Source organism: Papaver somniferum, chromosome 1 (genome assembly GCF_003573695.1).
Source record: "Papaver somniferum cultivar HN1 chromosome 1, ASM357369v1, whole genome shotgun sequence".
NCBI lineage: Eukaryota > Viridiplantae > Streptophyta > Magnoliopsida > Ranunculales > Papaveraceae > Papaver > Papaver somniferum.
In genome coordinates this window covers 226558302-226566724 of record NC_039358.1, presented here as the reverse complement: position 1 = coordinate 226566724, position 8423 = coordinate 226558302, and positions in this window count along the sequence as shown.

The window sequence follows — 8423 nt, the reverse complement described above, 5'->3', positions numbered from 1 at the left end:
TACCCTAATGTTTCCTCAAGAGATTCATCTTGGATTTCAGGAGGAAATAATAGGAAGAACAAAGCTGCTTCTGTAAAACCCATTTCTAAATGAAGCCCAAAGTCTTCTCTAAATACAACCAGGAAGGTATCAAAACATAGTCACATTGATGGCACTCGAATGATAAGTTTCAATACTCATGACATTCAGAATATTGTGCTAAACGTTCTTGATCAAATGAATGTAGCTCCATGTTGTCATCGTTATATGAGTTAATAATTCTCATAGCGGTTACCCCTTTATGATTTTGTGACTTTTGATTTAGTAAATTTCATATCTAATCTTTTGGGTTGCTTAATCAAATAATCATAAAAGGATGATGACAATTAATCCCATATGTGAGTCACGATTATACTATTATCAATTTATTTCTCATAAGTTGTGTATATAATATACATATGAGTTTTTGGTATTAGCTTATTACTATTGGCACGTAATAGTTAAAACCACTTCAACCTTTCTCTGGTAAAGGTTGGTTGTTGTTATTCTTTTGCTTTGCATAAGAATGACAACATAATGATTTTTCGATATCAATTCTCCCTGGAAGAAGATGAAAACATATAGGAGAAGAGGATGTGAAATTAAGGTAACAATCTTGTTAGTTAATTGTTTTCCTGTTTAAGAAAAGCCTGATTTTATTTCATATATTTATTGCTTTTGGTTAACAAAATTTCGGTACAATTGATGTTTTATTACATTATGTGTGTATGGATGTGTGTGTGATTCAATTGGTTCCGGTTAAGAAAAACTATTGTTATCTTGCTTTATTGTGTGGTATCAATCGTTTAGGCTTATAAATTTTCGGTGCAACTGCGGTGCTTTAATGTTTATGTTGTTTTCGTTGCTTCCGGTTGAGGTGAATAATTATGCAAGTTGGTTTATTTCGTTTGTATGAATTATTTATGGCTTAACGAAAGAAAATGTTTACGAGATGAATTGTTTAGTTCAATTCGATTCCGGATAAGAGAAACTAAGTTAATTCTGATCTTAGTTAGACTTATCAAAGTGGAGGTTTCGGTTGTTCAAGTCAAATCGAATGCCTTAACAAGAAATACTAGTTAACTAACATGGTATTTGGCTTGTTTAAAATCTAACGGTCTAAGTTATATTGATAATTAGAACTTGATGAGAAAAATAGAGTTATCTTTATTTTGGTCTTATCGAATGAAGCGATTGTAATTGTACAATCGGTTTAGCAAAGGAACTAATATGCTTAGTTGATTTTTGGTTTGCAAAACTATTTAGGAAAATTGCTTCGGGAAATTATTTCCATGATAACATATCAAAACATAATTACTTTGTAGTTTCGGTTTTGATATTGGTTATCAAAAATAATGTGTGGAACCCTCATGCTTGACTCAACAGGTTGCAAGTCTATTGAGATTTGTAAGATCCTTTTCGTGTTTTCCTTTATTTTTTCGTCTCTTTGTCATTTTGTGTCAAAAAGGGGAAAAATATATGGAGTAAACAAGTGATACTAGTGTCAATTTATATTGATTGGTGTCACTAGGGAAGAACGACATTGGTGCTTGAACGTTTATCTAACGAATGAGGAAAAGCATAGACTAAGGGGGAGTAACATATCATATGATTTGGTATAACAAAGACGCGAGGATTGAAAATATACCTATATCACCTTTAGGGGGAGTATTAGCTTTGTTATTATAATGCAGCTAATGCATTTTTAAGGATTGAATGAATGCATGTTATGTGATGTTGAATTCGGGAATCAAGCATATGTGTAATGAATTATTGTAATTTGTTTGTCCATATGATTGTAAGAGTTTTGTCACTAAAATTGAAAAGGGGGAGATTGTTAGAGCATAGCTCGGTTGAATCCACCAAGCGTTGGTATGTCAAGTTTGGTTGTCATATTTTAGTGAAGCAAAACTCATTTAAGAGTCTCTTGATTAAATGTACTAGAGTCAACTTTGTATAGGTTAGCTTGAAAGTATTAGGATATGAGACATTACAAGTATTGCGAAGACTTGAAGAAGTGAAGAAGTAAGGAGCTACAACCACAACATCATCCTTCCACTTGAGGTTAGTGATATTTGACTTGAACTGTTTGATTCCCTAACGTATCTTTCAATTCGTGTATATTGAAAACAAAACTGCGAAGCATGAATCTCTAGATAGACATAGTATTAACGAATACAATACGAGGTTTATTGCTTAACCATTAAACTTTGTAGATAAGACATCGACATAATCGTTTGAATGCTATTGTGATTATGTATGGGTATGAGGTGAGGAATTTATGATAGGAAACAATGTTTTTAGATGTGTTTTAAGGAAGTAAGTTCATGAACTTGGTTTGTGAATCGAAAAGGAAATCGCCAGGCGTTATTGGGATTGTTCTTCATTGCATATCTTATGAACGACCAATATGTGTGATTAGTATAACCACTCATGATTTGTTTGTGTTCTTGGTAAAACTATTCACATGAGGCCTGACTTTTGTATTGGTATGACTTTTATAAGTGAAACCGATCTTAAGTAATCACCTGATGGTATGATCGAGTTTGTGTAGTTTGTAAGACCTAACACTGGGTAAAGGGGAACCGATCCTAGTAAGAGGTGCAACACATCAAAAAGGGGAATCGATCCTTGTATGAGATGCAGCAAGGTTTATAGCAGAAAGGGGAACCAATCCTATGGACATGTGAAACACATATTTGTTAGATACCATATATATGTGGGAAACCGATCCTAGTACCTAGTCAACCGAATTTTCGGAAGCTAGTGTGACTATGCACAGTACTCACATGGAGGTAGAACCGAAACTTGTTTTGGTAGAACCGTTAAACCCATGATTTGTGATTGAGAGTTCTTAATCAATCACAGAGCTCTTGAAAGTAAGATGAACCAATTCTAAACTTGTTTGGAAGTGTGGTAAATCGGTTTCAAGTGTGTAAGTATGAAAGAGGACTTACAAAGTAAGGATGTCGACACACTTTGAACACATGCAGTAATGCGTATCTTTTATTGTTCAAAGATATTCCTTAATAGCTAAGAAGGAAGTAAATCCCAGGATCGAAATTAAATAAGTTAAGAATCTTTCAATCAAGGTTTTTAATTATATATGAAAAATAAGAATTAGTAATGTGCATTTGCTAGTTAAAGACATTCCAAGGAGATTTTCGATCAATATTTTTGGACAGAGCATTCTCAGGAATTATGAAAACCGAATATGGAAATTATCATTGAATATCTTGAGAATATTTTCGGTTTTGGAAACTCCTTGGCGTCCAAACTTCCTTGTCTATAAATACTTGAAGTTTGCATTTCGGGCAAACTAATCCTTCGTGACAGTAAACTAGTGAAGCCGCCTATTCGGAGAGGAGAGTAACCTAATTAGGTGAAATCTTTTACGGCCGCCCAATTTAAAGACTTCTTTGGGATTGAGAATCTCTATGAGTACCGTTGGTGGGAAACTAGATAATTGCGGTTTATCTTTTGTTTTCGATTGATTTGATTGACTAACAGTGGTTGAACTTTGATTGCACTTAGTTTGTTTATACTTGAGAATCTTCTCTTCTGATATAAGATTCACTCAAACTAGTTCGAAGTTTCGACAGGTATCTTTAGAATGTTGTTAGTGCTAAAGACGATCTTGTGATAATCCATTGTTAACAGATTCCGTTCTGTGTGTGATTGATCACAAGAGATCCAAGTAGTTGTGTGTGGGTGTTTATTGAAGATCTAAGAAGATTTGAAGACAAAGAAGAGATAAAAGATTTCTGACTTGGTTATATAAATCTTTGGTGTGCACAATACTTGTTTTGGTAAAAAGAGGATCTCACTATAATTGGTTTATCCTTGTGGTAGATTGGATAGAATAGTTGAGTATATCGACATCAATACGGTTCCTTGGGATTAAAGGTATTGATTGAAAAATCTTATGATTACTTTGGGTAATTGAACATAAGATAAATCTAAGAACCTGACGAAGGAGTTTATGTTAAGATAAACAGAAGATCCTTTGTCCGACTCATATCACTTAGTTGAAGAGAGTTGATACCAAACAGATTTGTTGTTCCTTTACTGTTTGGAATACGAACCAAAGGAATTTTTCCAAGTACGTGACTTATTTATAAGTTGGAGGCGTGGGAATACAGATGGAACTAGATGAACTATATGTTTAGTTGCTTGGTCTCAACTATACGAAGTTGGTTTATTTTGTATAGCGGCTTAATACTGAGAGTATTCAATTCTGGACAAGGTCCCGGGGTTTTTCTGCATTTGCGGTTTTCCTCGTTAACAAAATCTTGCTGAGTCATTTACTTTATATTTCCGCATTATTATTGTTTTATTATAATTAAAGTAAATTACACAAACGTTAATTCATATTTACTTGATAAGCAATCCTATTGTGTTTGGTTAAGTCCGGGTGATAATTATACCTGTGATAACTGCGATGTTCACGGGTGATAAATACATTTTTCACGATAATGAAAAAGAAGAACAATGGTTTTCCCATTAATAAACTGTGATAATTCCATCTATCACAAGAATGATATGTGAAAATTCCATTCTTCACAGTAGTAAATCATCGCTTATCTAGAACCTGAAGAAACTACAGTGATAAGGCTATGGTGTGCTAATCTAGAAGCTAGATTAGCAGTCCAAGTCAGCTAGGATAACCTCCTAAGAACTATTCACCACGGATATATTGGAATATTCTTACCAGCGTTGAACCATTCAGCGAAAAGGTGATTTTGGCTGCGCTGAACCATTCAACACAACTATCTCTCTACTAGTTCAACTGCGAGCAAATGGTAGGAGAAAGAACTAGTGTTAACAAATAGACAACACTTTTTTTTTTGAACTGCAACACTTTTATGCTAATCTAGCAGCGCAATCTAGCCCATAGGACTTAGCCTAATGGGGTTTTTCTCATTGGTTCTAAAACAAAACAAGAAGAATAACGTAAAAGATAAGTTATACCAAAAATATTTTGATGTTATGTTTGTGGATGCTTCTATGTCTAACAACTCTAATATCGCAGGGTGCGGGATCATCTGGTACAAAGGCAATCGACAATTTGGAGCAACAAGGTGCTGGACATGCTATGTAGACTCAATAATTGATGCTGAGGCTCAAGCAAATCATCTGGTACTCGGCTATTCTTTGGTCTTAAAAAATCCAGCTACACAAGGTTATATATGTGTCTGATAATCCATCCCTAGTCAATGCAATCAATGAAGCATCTTTGTCACTGCATTGGACAAAATTTTCCCTTGTTCATAACTGTAAAGTAGGCTTAGCTTCCCTTGTAACATCTTGCTGTGTGTTTGTAAATAGTAAATGTAATCGGCAGTCGTATGCCTTAGCGAAAATCTAGCACGGAAAAACCATGTAATTAAGGAATGATGTGTGTTTCCTTCCGAAGCAATTTCAGAGGAAACTCCTTTTGGTGTGTAATTCTCCCTTTTATTTAATGAATAACTTTTACCTTCAAAAAAGAATATTTGACGGAAGATACGAAAATATTACAGTATAAATTACGGTAATAGAGTTAATTTATGGATGTTTTTTATTCTATCTTATTTTGACTTTTCAAAACTGTATTTTTTTTAAACAAAAAAATTTGGATTTATAATCCTAATTCAGGTAAAGGTTATTCATGTAATCTGGTGAGACAATTACTAATTTTGAGCTCCATATATTCGGTATCTTAATGGTGGGTTTCTAGTACATAAAAAAAAATGAAATGAGCTACAAATATTTTTCCCCTTAATAAAACCGTTCACTATTAAAGATCTAATATTAATAAAACTGTTCACTTCACTATTAAATATCCTTCCTAATTTAGGGCCTACGCCATTTATTTGGGGCTTATTACTAAAAAAATAAAAAGAATCATTAAGGAAGTAATTTCTCAAAACCTCTTAACCAGCTATTCTCTTACTACCTATGTTACCCCTGATTAATTAACCGTATTAGATGTGAGATCAACTAATTTAAATCGATCTTCAAAAACATCAAACAACAGAAAAACTTTGATTTTTTTTTCTTCCTAAAACACTATCAGACTCGATTTACGTTCATGCACTCGTAAACCGATTCTAGGTTGGTGTTTTGGTATTCAAGAAGGACATAAAGAATACCTATGTGATGAATATTCATAAACTTTATACCTTTGATTTTTTTTTTTAAATACCTATGTAACGAATATAAACATGGGTATCAAATTATACACATTTCTTATACTAACAATAATTAATTAAAAATGTAGATTTAGAAATATTCCATTGGTTTAATGATATATCTATGATAAAATTTAAAAATAAATAGGTCATCTATTCAGCGACTGAGGAAGTATCATTATGTGGATGGAAATTGTAGTTGTAGTCTTTTCCCGGTCAATCATTTGTTCTATATCTTTTATTTGTATTTATTTTCAAATCATGGTTGCCGCAATACGAATCGAAGATGAAAGAATTGGTGAAACCAACAAGTTTGGGGACTGTGATTAAGAAGAACAGTTCTTGCATATGTACAAGATATATCCATGAAGACCGAAGAGCAAACCACAAAGCTCAGATCAAGGTGAGCTAGAATCCAAGAATAGATTTACATTAGCTAAAATTTATTTATCAATTCTTGCCAAATGCAAGCCCTGATCAATTCATGTTTGGTTTTCCGATAAACTATCTCCTCAACACATTGCTGGCTATATTCAGATTAAACTAAAGTATAAGCTAGAAATGTAAATCTAGCTCCGCGCATTTGCGCGGGCTTTCTGGACTTGTAATTTGTATAATTTGAATTTATTAAGTACTTAATTCTTAGTGGCAGTAGTCAAATTTTGTATTAATAAGACTTTTAATCTGGAGTGTAATCTGGTGTTAATCTTAATAAATTCAAATTATACAAATTACACATACTGTAATTAAAAGTCTTATTGATTTTGTAGCAAGTAGTGATTGTCCCTAGGGTTAACACCAGATTACACTCAACCACAAGAAGGTCGTGCCACGTCGTAAGTGACAAAACTTGACTGGAATTGAAGACCCTAAGAGCATTCCCATGCAAGAAGTTCTTGGCAGTTGGCCATAAATTGGAACTTCTTGCAAGACTATAGTGCACCTAAGTGTATTTTGGGAAACCCACTAATTTGTGATAGAATACTCGGCCCCCAAATTATTCATGTTTAGAATTGATCTGATAAGACCCAATTTATACCCATCCATGCATACCCTTGACTTGTATGTTTGGGGACCAAAATGAAGCATATATCCCCATCCCCTTTATACGGTGGTTGAGGTTGAAGAGTTTTCTCAGATGAAAAAATTCAGTTGACTTGAAATTAACCAAGTCTTCCGAGTCAAACAAAACAGGATAACATTATAAGAACCCCATACACTTAATTAGTTAATCATCAGCCAAAACCCAAAACTCTTCTTATTTTAGAATGTCCCAAAGAGTAAACATTTCCACTGATACTCTACTAGTGTTCGCATTACTGTTAGCTTCATCTTACAGTACTTCTATTTTTGCATGTAGTGCTTCTATCTTACACTTAATTGGTTAACAAAGCTTGATTTCCATTTCAAAAGAGCATCCACTCATACAAAACAACACTTAAGTAATAGGTGTTGAACAAGAAGTGGATGCTCTTTTGAAATGGAAATCAAGCCTTGTTAACCAAAATCCTTCTCTCCTCTCTTCTTGGAAGACTATCAATTCTACTGCGGGTACAACGAGCCCATGCAAGTGGTATGGAATCCATTGTAACAATGAGGGAAGCGTCGCTAAAGTGAACTTAGCAGGTTTGGGTTTACAAGGTACGCTCCATCATTTCAACTTCTCATCTTTCTCGAACTTTGTTAGTCTTAACTTGAGCCAGAACAAACTCTACGGAACCATTCCATCCCAACTTGGTAACTCACCCACCTTGTGCTTCCAGGAAATAATCTTTCTGGAAAAATTCCACCAGAAATAGCTTCTATCACAAGTCTGCGGTAGTAGATCCATCCCTCAAGAAATTGGCAATTTACATTTCCTCACCGATCTGAGGTTGTACATGAACAATCTGACTGGTTTATTGCCTACTTCTATATGCAATCTGAGTAGCTTGACCCTTTTATCAATTTATCAAAATCAAATCTCGGGTGTCATTCCTCGACATATTGGAAGGCTAAGTTTTCTTACCCAATTAGATCTATCTGATAACAATCTCAGTGGTTCAATCCCCACTTCTGTAACCAATTTTACTAGCCTGTACGTTCTATATATACCTATTTAAAAACCAACTTTCTGGCATCAACCTCCGGAAATTGGAAGGCTAAGGCCTGGTACCCTCATAGCTTTGTACAAAAACAGTCTCAGTGGTTCATCTCTAATTCAATCTTTGATTACTTAGGTAATAACCAACT